The sequence below is a fragment of the Anolis carolinensis genome, chromosome 5 (assembly GCF_035594765.1).
Source record: "Anolis carolinensis isolate JA03-04 chromosome 5, rAnoCar3.1.pri, whole genome shotgun sequence".
Lineage (NCBI taxonomy): Eukaryota > Metazoa > Chordata > Lepidosauria > Squamata > Dactyloidae > Anolis > Anolis carolinensis.
In genome coordinates, this window is record NC_085845.1 from 199,146,846 (window position 1) to 199,156,883 (window position 10,038).

The 10,038-nt window shown below is 44.9% G+C and overlaps 1 protein-coding gene across 2 annotated transcripts in view; it reads right to left on the bottom strand.

The window, feature by feature from the left end:
• plxna4 (plexin A4) overlaps window positions 1–8,791 on the bottom strand; it is a 612,214-nt gene extending 603,423 nt beyond the window's left edge. The window contains exon 1 of one of the 2 annotated variants that reach the window (XM_003220748.4): window positions 6,941–8,782. The gene's annotated coding sequence lies outside the window, so the exon portion shown is untranslated. Of the gene's footprint in view, window positions 1–6,940 lie in introns of both variants that reach the window. The other variant, XM_062981246.1, reaches the window with a different exon arrangement.
• Window positions 8,792–10,038: the final 1,247 nt, after the last annotated feature.

Genomic DNA, 10,038 nt, shown 5'->3' on the forward strand with positions numbered 1-10,038 from the left:
AGAGAGAGAGAATCGGTTTCTGAATCATCTCTAGCAAAGGAATACGGATGCGGGGGAAGAGTTTTTTTTCTCTATAAAGAAGGTTCACAGTCAGTTTAAATGAGCCAAAAGCCAACCTATGGCTCTGTCAAGGACCAGCTCAAGACATTTTGCTGCCTGAAGCAAAGCAGCAAACAGCGCCCCCTAGACACCCACAAGTCAAAATGCATCTTCCCCAAAGCTGGTTATCGTATATACTCGAGAATAAGCCAACCCGAATATAAGCCGAGACACCTAATTTTACCACAAAAACTAGGAAAACATTGACTCCAGTATAAGCCGAGGGTGGTAAATTTCAGAAATAAAAATAGATACCAATAAAATTACATTAATTGAGGCATCAGTAGGTTAAATGTTTTTGAATATTTACATAAAACTGTAAATCCTCTTCTTCAATGTACATAGTGTAGACTGTCAGCACTGGATTCAAGATGAGTCTAAGGGTTTTTGTTCATTGTCAACAACTTCTACTGATGAATTTATGCAGTTTATGCAATTTGAACCTACTTTAACTGCTGTGGCTCAATACGATGGAACTACCGACTGTTAGGAATTGTGAGAGTTAAAGTCCAAAACACCACGTGGCCAAAGTTTTCCCATGCCTTCCATAGAGCCATTGTAATTAAAGGTAGTCTCAAGTTGCCTTAATTAACTCCGGGAGCAGTAATTTACCTTTAAAATTAGCTTGATACCCCCTATCCCTGTACTGTTTAACTCTTTACAAATAACTTTTTTCTTACAACTCAAATAAGGACTTCTGGCCAAAGAAGGTTTCAAGCCAGAAATCTTTTGCCTCATCATGGCCAGAGTTAAAATAGTGTCAAACTCCATTAATTCTACAGTGTAGATGCACTCTTCATCATTAGCCATGCCTGGGCAATTCTGACGTGCTTAAATATATCTCTTCAGGGAAGGAAGGTTGTAATCTTCCATGTCTTCTGAAAACTTCATGACTTTATAGGAATTAAGGGTTGCTACGATGCCATAGAATCCTTTGCTTTTCAGACAGAGGGTTCCTGTCCCTTTAAGAGCAGCACAGCAATAGCCATTCTACCTGGTTCTGCTTCTTCCAAGGGGAAAGCTCTTATATTTGCAATCCAAAGCAAATATTATAAGAGTTCCTTTGGGCATCCAGGCACAGAAATGGAAACCAAAAGAGCCACTGTCAGTCTGGCAAAGGGCCCAGTTCAGAAGCAGGAAAAAAATGAAATTGCAGTACAAGTCATCCAAAGCAAAACAGAGAAAAAAATTATGAATGATTGGAGTCCACTAACAGTGTTCAATGTATTGCAGCCAGCATAAAGTGGCTTTTTTTTTTTACTCAAAGGCTTCAAGAGAATCCGTGCAAGCAGATTTTACATACAATTTCTCCTAATATTCCCCACTAAAAACAGTATCAGACCCACAGATTCACAGTCCAAAGGCCTTAAAAACATATATGAGAAGAAAATATATGCTTAACAAAAGCATGGTTCAGACAAACTGAGAATAATATACTAACATCAATGGGGATATGAAGGATGTTTTCTAAAATCCTTCCCTTTAAAACAAGGAGGATTTAAAGACACATGATTGTATTCCAACATAGTTGCTTGTGTGCTTTATAAGAGTCTGGCTAGTATGTATTGAAGCCAGCAGTTTCATTGACTAGCATTGGGGAAGAAAACACTCTTGACATGCTCATTGCCACTTCATTTTTCCCCCATCTCTTCATCTTAAAAGATACATGAACATGGAGGGAGCTCTCTGTCAATGGGAAATTCTTGCTTCTCAAAGGAAAATAATAAGGGACAACTCAGATGCACTCCAAAGTGCAATGCTTTTTGTGTCAATACAGAACAGTGAACCTATGATTCCAATACAAAGGTTTAACTTCAGGAATATCCCAAAGGCTTCATAAGAGGGGAGGGAGCCCCTCTCTGATTTAACTCTTTAATCTCCAGGTGAGACAAAGCTTAAGCAGATCGATCCCTATCCATCTCTTTCTTCCTTTGATCACAATGCACCCTGCAAGCTCCTGGGGGCAGGGACCTGGCTGTTTTGCCATCACTGTGCATTTAACACAATCAGATCCTGATACTGTCAGACACAGGATCAAATGGGATTTGGATGGAAGGGGAAACTAGACAAGAATCTTAATTTGAGGATGTTGTTCCGTGCTGCATTGGAACGTTTCCTTCAGCATGGATTGTTCCAGCTGCTAAAGAAGAAATGTCCACACAAGGCTTCTGCCACCCAGCTGCTATCCTGCTCCTTCCCTGGAGTATTTCGCCATCTGTAAAATGGGCACAAGGGAAGCCTCCCTGGCAGGGTTGTGGGGACAAGGACTAGGATCATCACTATCTCAGGTCTTGCCAACAACCTGGAGGTCTCAGCAAGCATTTTGAGGCCATTTCTCCACCCCATAGGGATTCCTTCTAAACCTGACCCCTGTGAGGCTACAAGCCTGGCCTATTTGCAGGGACATCACAAGCTTTACGGTCTATGGACACTGCATGGGTGAAATAGACTTGGAGGAATACTCAGAACCACAACCATGTCCCCACCCTCTTTCCCAAGCCAAGCAGACCTGCAGAAAGAAAGCAAAATGGTCCAGCCATTAAAAAAAACCCTTGCTTAAGGGACAGTGGGGCTTGGAAGAGTCAGAGTCCCTGGTCCTGGAAGCTTTTCATCCTTGAGTAGGGGAGTGAACTCTGTATCTGCCTCAGAGCTCTTTCAAGATGGTCCTGGGTTCGAGTTCTGGCTCAGAAAGGAGAAAGCAGGGCTGCAATAAACAAGCCCAGTCTCAGTTTGGAAGGAGTGGGTTTGGGGTTTGAATGGGAACCCCAGGAAAGGGAGAAGGAGGCACATTTCCAAAGGCTTAAAGGATGAGAAAGAGAAAGAAAGAGATGGAGAAGGAGATGGAAAGAGCAATGCAGGGGAGGGATATGGAGAAGGGAGAGGAGGGAAACCTATCCTTTGGAAGTTCATTGACTGATTCTTTTTCTCCCCAAGTGAAAGGAAATAGGGTGCGGAAGCCAAATCTCCAATCTGAAGATTTTTCTTTACACAGTATTTCCTTCCTGAGGGATGCCAGCTGCAAAAAAGGGAGAAAATGCAATGCTATCTCACTTTGCCTCCAGCTAGATAAGCACCTGCCTCTCCAGAGCAAAGGCTGGCCAGTTGGGGGACCATCCTTTGTCTTGGGGGACACCCCCCCAAAAAAAATACAAAAAGCTCCTATGAGAAAGGGTCCCAAGGAAGTGCAGGAAGCATTATTATTTTCCTCCTGATCAATATCCCTCTCCAACCTATGCCAAAATCATGCCCCAGCTTCTCCTTCTCCCCACGCCCACCACCCAGTGAAACTTGTCTGCTAGGAAGATACTCTGCGTGGATTTGGAGGGGAAGAAAGAGGCAGAAAAGAGGAAATTGTGATATTCTAGGAAGGCTGAATAGAGCTTCACTGCAACCCAAGTGGCACACTGACTTATCCAGGCGCCCAGACCATTCCTCCCCACAAAGGAAGAAGACAAACACCCTCAGCTCATTTCTCAACCAGACTCACTTCCATCCATCCTTAGCTATGTAATGTTTGGACTTTGACAGGGGTTATCTTGCACTTTGGACTTTGAAAAATGATTTTATATTCAATGTCCAACTCGAATCCAACAAATATGGTTTATTTGTGGGGAGGAGGGAGGCAGATACCTATGTATTTTTTGGACTTTGGCAGAGCATCCTTCCTTGCACTTTAGGGTATATGTGAGGCTTGGCTTTATGCATTATTATTATTATTATTATTATTATTATTATTATTATTATTATTACATTTATATCCTGCTTTATCTCCCCAAAGACTATGCATGGATGTATACTGAATGTATATTTATGCATGTATGTATATTGAATGTTCAAAAATGTAACTTGCTTTACATTTATAGCTACCTACCTATGTATTTTTTTTTTGGACTTTGGCAGAGCATCCTTCCTTGCACTTTAGGGCACATGAGGCTTGGCTTTATGCATTATTATTATTATTATTATTATTATTATTATTCCCCATATTATCTCCCAAGAGACTATGCATGGATGTATATTGAATGTATATTTATGTATATATGTATATTGAATGTTAAAAAATGTAACTTGCTTTTTTTGTTGTTGTGGGGGGCAAATCTAGATGGAGAAAGGCTCTTCCTTGATCCAACACCCTCCCATCCCATTCTTTAGTAGCAGGAGATACTAAGCCTAACTGCAGCCAGGTAAAGGAAGCTATAGCGTCGTCATCATCACTGGGTTGCTGTGAGTTTTCCAGGCTGTATGGTCATGTTCAGGAAGCATTCTCTCCTGATGTTTTGCCCACATCTATGGCAGCCATCCTCTGAGGTTGTGAGATATTGGAAGCTAAGCAAGTGGGGTTTATATATGTGTGGAATGTCCAGGGTGGGAGAAAGAACTCTTGCCTGTTGGAGGCAAGTGCGAATGTTGCAATTGGCCAGCTTGATTAGCATTGAATAGCCTTGCAGCTTCAAAGATTGGCTGCTTCTGGCCTGGGGAAATCCTTTGTTGGGAGGTGTTAACTGGCTCTGATTGTTTCCTGTCTGGATTTCCCCTGTTTTCTGATTGTTGCTCTTTATTTACCATCTAGAGTTTTTAAAATACTGGTAGCCAGATGTTGTTCATTTTCATGGTTTCCTCCTTTCTGTTGATATTGTCCACATGCTTGTGGATTTTAATGGCTTCTCTGTATAGTCTGACATGGTAGTTGTTAGAGTGGTCCAGCATTTCTGTGGTCTCAAATAATATTCTGTGTCCAGGTTGGTTGATCAAGTGCTCTGCTATGGCTGATTTCTCTAGTTGCCTTAGTCTGCAGTGCCTTTCATGTTACTTGATTGGTGTCTGGGCAGTTTGGGGGTCCCTGTACAGACTTGTCCACAGCTGCATGGTATAGGGTAGACTCCTGCAGCAGTGAGAGGCTCCTTCTTGTCTCAGAAGCCATTCAGTGCTAATCAATCTGGTCAATGGCAACATTCACACTTGCCTCCAACAGACAAGAGTTCTTTCTCCCAGCCTGGACATTATTCCACAGATACATCAACCCCATTTGCCTGGGATAGAGAACTCTTGTCTGTTTGAGGAAAATGTGAATGTTGCCATTGGCCAATTTGATTAGCATTGAATAGCCTTGCAGCTTCAAAGCCTGACTACCTCCTGCCTGGAGGAATCCTTTGTTGGGAGGTGTCTATATATTCCCAGATGTATAAACCTCACTTGCCTAGTTTCCAACAGACCTCACAACCTTTGAGGATGCCTGCCATAGATGTGGGCGAAACGTCAGGAGAGAATGCTTCTGGAACATGGCTATACAATCTGGAAAACTAACAGTGATTCTGGCCATGAAAGCCTTGGACAAGACATCATCATCATCATCCCTCTTTTGACTTCTTTGCCCTCCTTTCAAAGGGAAGCTCCTTTCTCTCTCTCTCCTCCCCTCCAGCACTGATCAGGTGTGCGTTTCGAGCCGGTCTCACGCCTCTTCTGGAGTAAGGAGAAGGAGATAAGGGAGGGGAGGGTGTTTCTGGACCTGGGGAGGGGGCTTTTGGGCAGGGCCTTCCTATCCTCCCCTCTTCTCCTCCTCCTCCTCCTCGCCTCTCTCCCCCCACCTTTGCTCAGCACAGGCGCCGCATTGACACTGCAGATGGTGCCTCCTCGCTTGGCGCGCGCGTGCCTGTGTGTGTGTGTGTGTGTGTGTGTGTGTGTGTGTAGACAACCAGCTCCACACGCAGCACGCGCAGACCCCTCTCATACCCAATGGCCACACTCACACCGGGCTCGCACGCTTATGCCACCACGCATGATGGCCAAGGCAAAGACCCTGTATCCCACCCCTCCTCCTCCTCCTTCTTCTTCAAACCCCACTAAGGAAATCATCATAGTCTATGAATAATAGTACAGTAAATCCACAAAAGCGTGTGGACCATTTGAACAGAAAGAAGGAAACCATGAAAACGAATACAGTCTGGCTACCGGTATTAAAAAAAACAACTCTAAAATCAGGTTAGTAGATAAAGAACAAGATTCAGAGAATTCCAGACAACGGCAGCTAACACTTCCGAACAAAGGATTCCCCCCAAGGCAGGAAGTAGCCAGGCTTTGAAGCTGCAAGGCTATTCAATGCTGATCAAGGTGGCCAATTGCAACATTCACACCTGCCTCAAACAGGCAAGACGGGAAACCATCGGGGAGAGCTAACACCTCCGAACAAAGGATTCCCCCAAGGCAGGAAGTAGCCAGGCTTTGAAGTTGTCAGGCTATTCAATGCTAATCAAGGTGGCCAATTGCAACATTCACACCTGCCTCAAACAGGCAAGACGGGAAACCATCGGGGAGAGCTAACACCTCCGAACAAAGGATTCCCCCAAGGCAGGAAAGCAGCCAGGCTTTGAAGCTGCCAGGCTATTCAATGCTAATCAAGGTGGCCAATTGCAGCATTCACACCCTGCCTCAAACAGACAAGACAGGAAACCATCAGGGAGAGCTAACACCTCCGAACAAAGGATTCCTCCAAGGCAGGAAGCAGCCAGGCTTTGAAGCTGTCAGGCTATTCAATGCTAATCATGGTGGCCTATTGCAACATTCACAAGAGTTCTTTCTCCCACCTTAGACATTATTCCACAGATATATCAACCCCAGTTTCCTAGTTTCCAACAGACCTCACAACCATAGATGCAGGCGAAACGTCAGGAGGGAATGCTTCTGGAACATGGCCAGACAGCCCGGAAAACTCACAGCAACCCAGTGATCCCAGATGATCTGCTTAGCTCAGGTTACCTGGCAGTGGAGACTCATCTAATCTAGTATAGTAATAAATATAATACTAATAATAATAAATAGGGGGAGAAATGTGAGCCCCTCTTACCTCCACGTTGAGGGCTCCTTCCTTCCTCCTCTTCTTCTTTGGCTGCTTCTCCCCAGCATAGGCAGAAAAGGGTTGGCAATCCCTCCTCCTCCTCCTCCTCCTCCTCCTCCTCCTCTGCTTCCAGTTCTCAAAGCCAGATTGGCAAGAAATAGGAAAAGGGAAAACCAAACAGGAGATGGATGTATATATATTTCCTCCCCGTCAGTGGCTCCAGCTCACTCCGGCATCGCAGGGCTGCTCCGCCTCCTCCTTTTCCGCGGCTTCTCTTCTCTCTCCGGCTTCTCCCCTTTCCTCCTCCTCCTCCTCCTTCTTCTTCTGCCGCCGCCGCCCGAATTGAGAGAGAGAGAGAGAGAGAGAGAGAGGAATCGCGGATGGCGGGGCCCGAAGCCACGGAGGCGGCGGCGGCAGAGAGAGAGACCCGAGCTTGCCTCGGCTTCAAGGCTTCAAGGCTCTCCAGCCAGGGCTCGGCGCAGAGACAGCTCTGGAAATATACAGTATATATATATCTGTCTCTCTCCAGGCAAGCTCCACCTTCCGCGCGTTGAGATCTGGAAGGGCTCACCCCTCTGCTCCGCCTTAAAAATAATAATAATTATATATATATAGAATATAATGTATATGCGTATGGACAATCCTTAGGGGTTGGCTGGCTCAACAAGCGCGTCCTCTCCTTGGGCGATTCTTCTGCCTCTCGGCTCTTAACTCTTCCCCATAACGTGCCTTATTATTATTATTATTATTATTATTATTATTATTATTATTATTATTATTATTTCCAGTCGAGCTCCACTTTCCACTCGCTGAAGTCTTCCTGGCTCTCGGTTCTTAATTCTTCACCATCGTATGCAATATTAATTAATAATAATAATAATCAATAATCAATAATCTCCAGTCGAGCTCCACTTTGCTGAGGTCTTTCTGGCTCTCGGTTCTTAATTCTTCACCATCGTATGCAGTATTTATTAATAATAATAATCAATAATAATAATTAATAACAATTTCCAGTCGAGCTCCACTTTCCACTCGCTGAAGTCTTCCTGGCTCTCGGTTCTTAATTCTTCACCATCGTATGCAGTACTAATTAATAATAATAATTAATAATAATTTCCAGTCGAGCTCCACCTTCCACTCGCTGAAGTTCTGCCACTCGGTTCTTAATTCTTCACCATCGTATGCAGTATTAATTATTAATAATTGATAATAATAATAATAAATTAATAATAATCTCCAGCCGAGTTCCACCTTCCACGCGCTTCCAAAGTCTTGAAGGGCTCACCGCCTTGAAAATAATTATATCATATCTATATCAAAGGATATAGGTAATTAATGATGATGGAGATTTTAGTATTAATGCGACTGGCCCCTCTGGATCCCTCTTGGCCAACCTCTGCTCCTTCTTTGGATGGTATTTCGCTTCCTGTGCCTTTTTGGCCAGTCTGTGTGTGTGTCTCTCTCTCTTGAAGGGGTTTTTCCCCTTCTCGGGGTCCAGAATAAGAGGGGGGAAAGAGGGTCGGCGCCTGCGAGGAAAAGGCAACGCCGAGGGCAGAGGAAAAACACGCGAGTCCCGAAGGAGGAGGAGGAAGAAGAAGGAGGAGGCGGAGAAGCCGCTCCGGGAAGGAGTCCGAAGGAAGAAGAGGAGAGGAAGAAGAGGGTGGTGCTGCTTCCTCCTCCTTCTCTTGGAACCGAGGGTCTCTCCGCTGGAAATCCCACCGCCTCTCCGCCTCTCCGGCCCGGCTGCCTGCCTGCCTTCCTCCCTTCTTCCCTTCTGCGGTCTCTCTCTCTCCGCCGCTCGTTCTCCGTCTGCCTGGCTCTCGCTCTCGCCCTCGCTTCTTCCCTTCTCTACTCACTACTGACATCTAGGATCTGCAACCTGATTGGGCTAATTGTGGCATCGCATTGCCAGCCACCGGGCGGAGGGAAGGAGGGAGAGAAGGAGGAGGAGGAGGAGGGAAAGAAAGGAGGAGAAGAGAGGCAGAGGCCGGCTTCCCTTCTCCAGGCAAAGGCTCGGAAGAGAACTCCACGCTGCTGTTGTCACTACTACCGTGTTTCCCCGAAAATAAGACAGTGTCTTATATTAATTTTTGCTCCCAAAGATCCTCTAGGTCTTATTTTCAGGGGATGTCTTATTTTTCCATGAAGAATAATTCACATTTATTGTTGAACAAAAAATGAACATTTATTATATCCTGTACAGTAGTTGTCATCACAAACCAGCATGACCAGACAAACTGTGAATCCTATCAAGAATTTCTTGTTACTACCATTATTTCCATGTACAACACTCTATGGTAGGTACATTTACCGATCCTGCATGCTCTTGTGTTCTGTTCGTCAGGCATGCTTCCAAACACAAACTTTGCTAGGTCTTACTTTTGGGGGAGGCCTTATATTTAGCAATTCAGAAAAACCTCTACTAGGTCTTATTTTATGGGGATGTCTTATTTTAGGGGAAACAGGGTATTGTGGGCTTTATTTGGAAGAATTAGACCAGGCATGGGCAAACTTGGGCCCTCCAGGTGTTTTGGACTCCAACTCCCACCATTCCTAGAAGCCTCAGGTTAAGCTGATAGGAAAAGGAAGGCCAGGTGTATGAGGTGTGTGAGCAGAGCCGGCCCTAGGTATTTTTTCAAGTGTAGGCGAACAGAATTTTGGCACCTCCCTCAAACCAATCACTGAAAAATAAAAACGTTGGATAAGCGAAAATGTCTGATAATAAAGAAGGATTAAGGAAAAGCCTATTAAACATCAAATTACATTAAGATTTTACAAATTAAGCACCAAAACATCATGTGTTTACAACAAATCAACAGAAAAAGCAGTTCAATATCTTGTGGAGGCAGGCCGCAGGAAACAGGAGTTGCCTCAATGGCGCCCCCAATAAGATGGCACCACAGGCAACTGCCTAGTTGGCCTGGTGGTTGAACCACCTCTGTGTGTGAGGCATGATCTCATGGCTTCTTGGTCGGGCTTGGGTTGGGCTATCATATTCATACTTTGGACTCCAACTCCCACCATTCCCAACAGCCTCAGGCCCTTTCCTTTCACCCCTCAGCCGCTTAAGCGGCTGAGGGGTGAAAGGAAAGGGCCTGAGGCTGTTG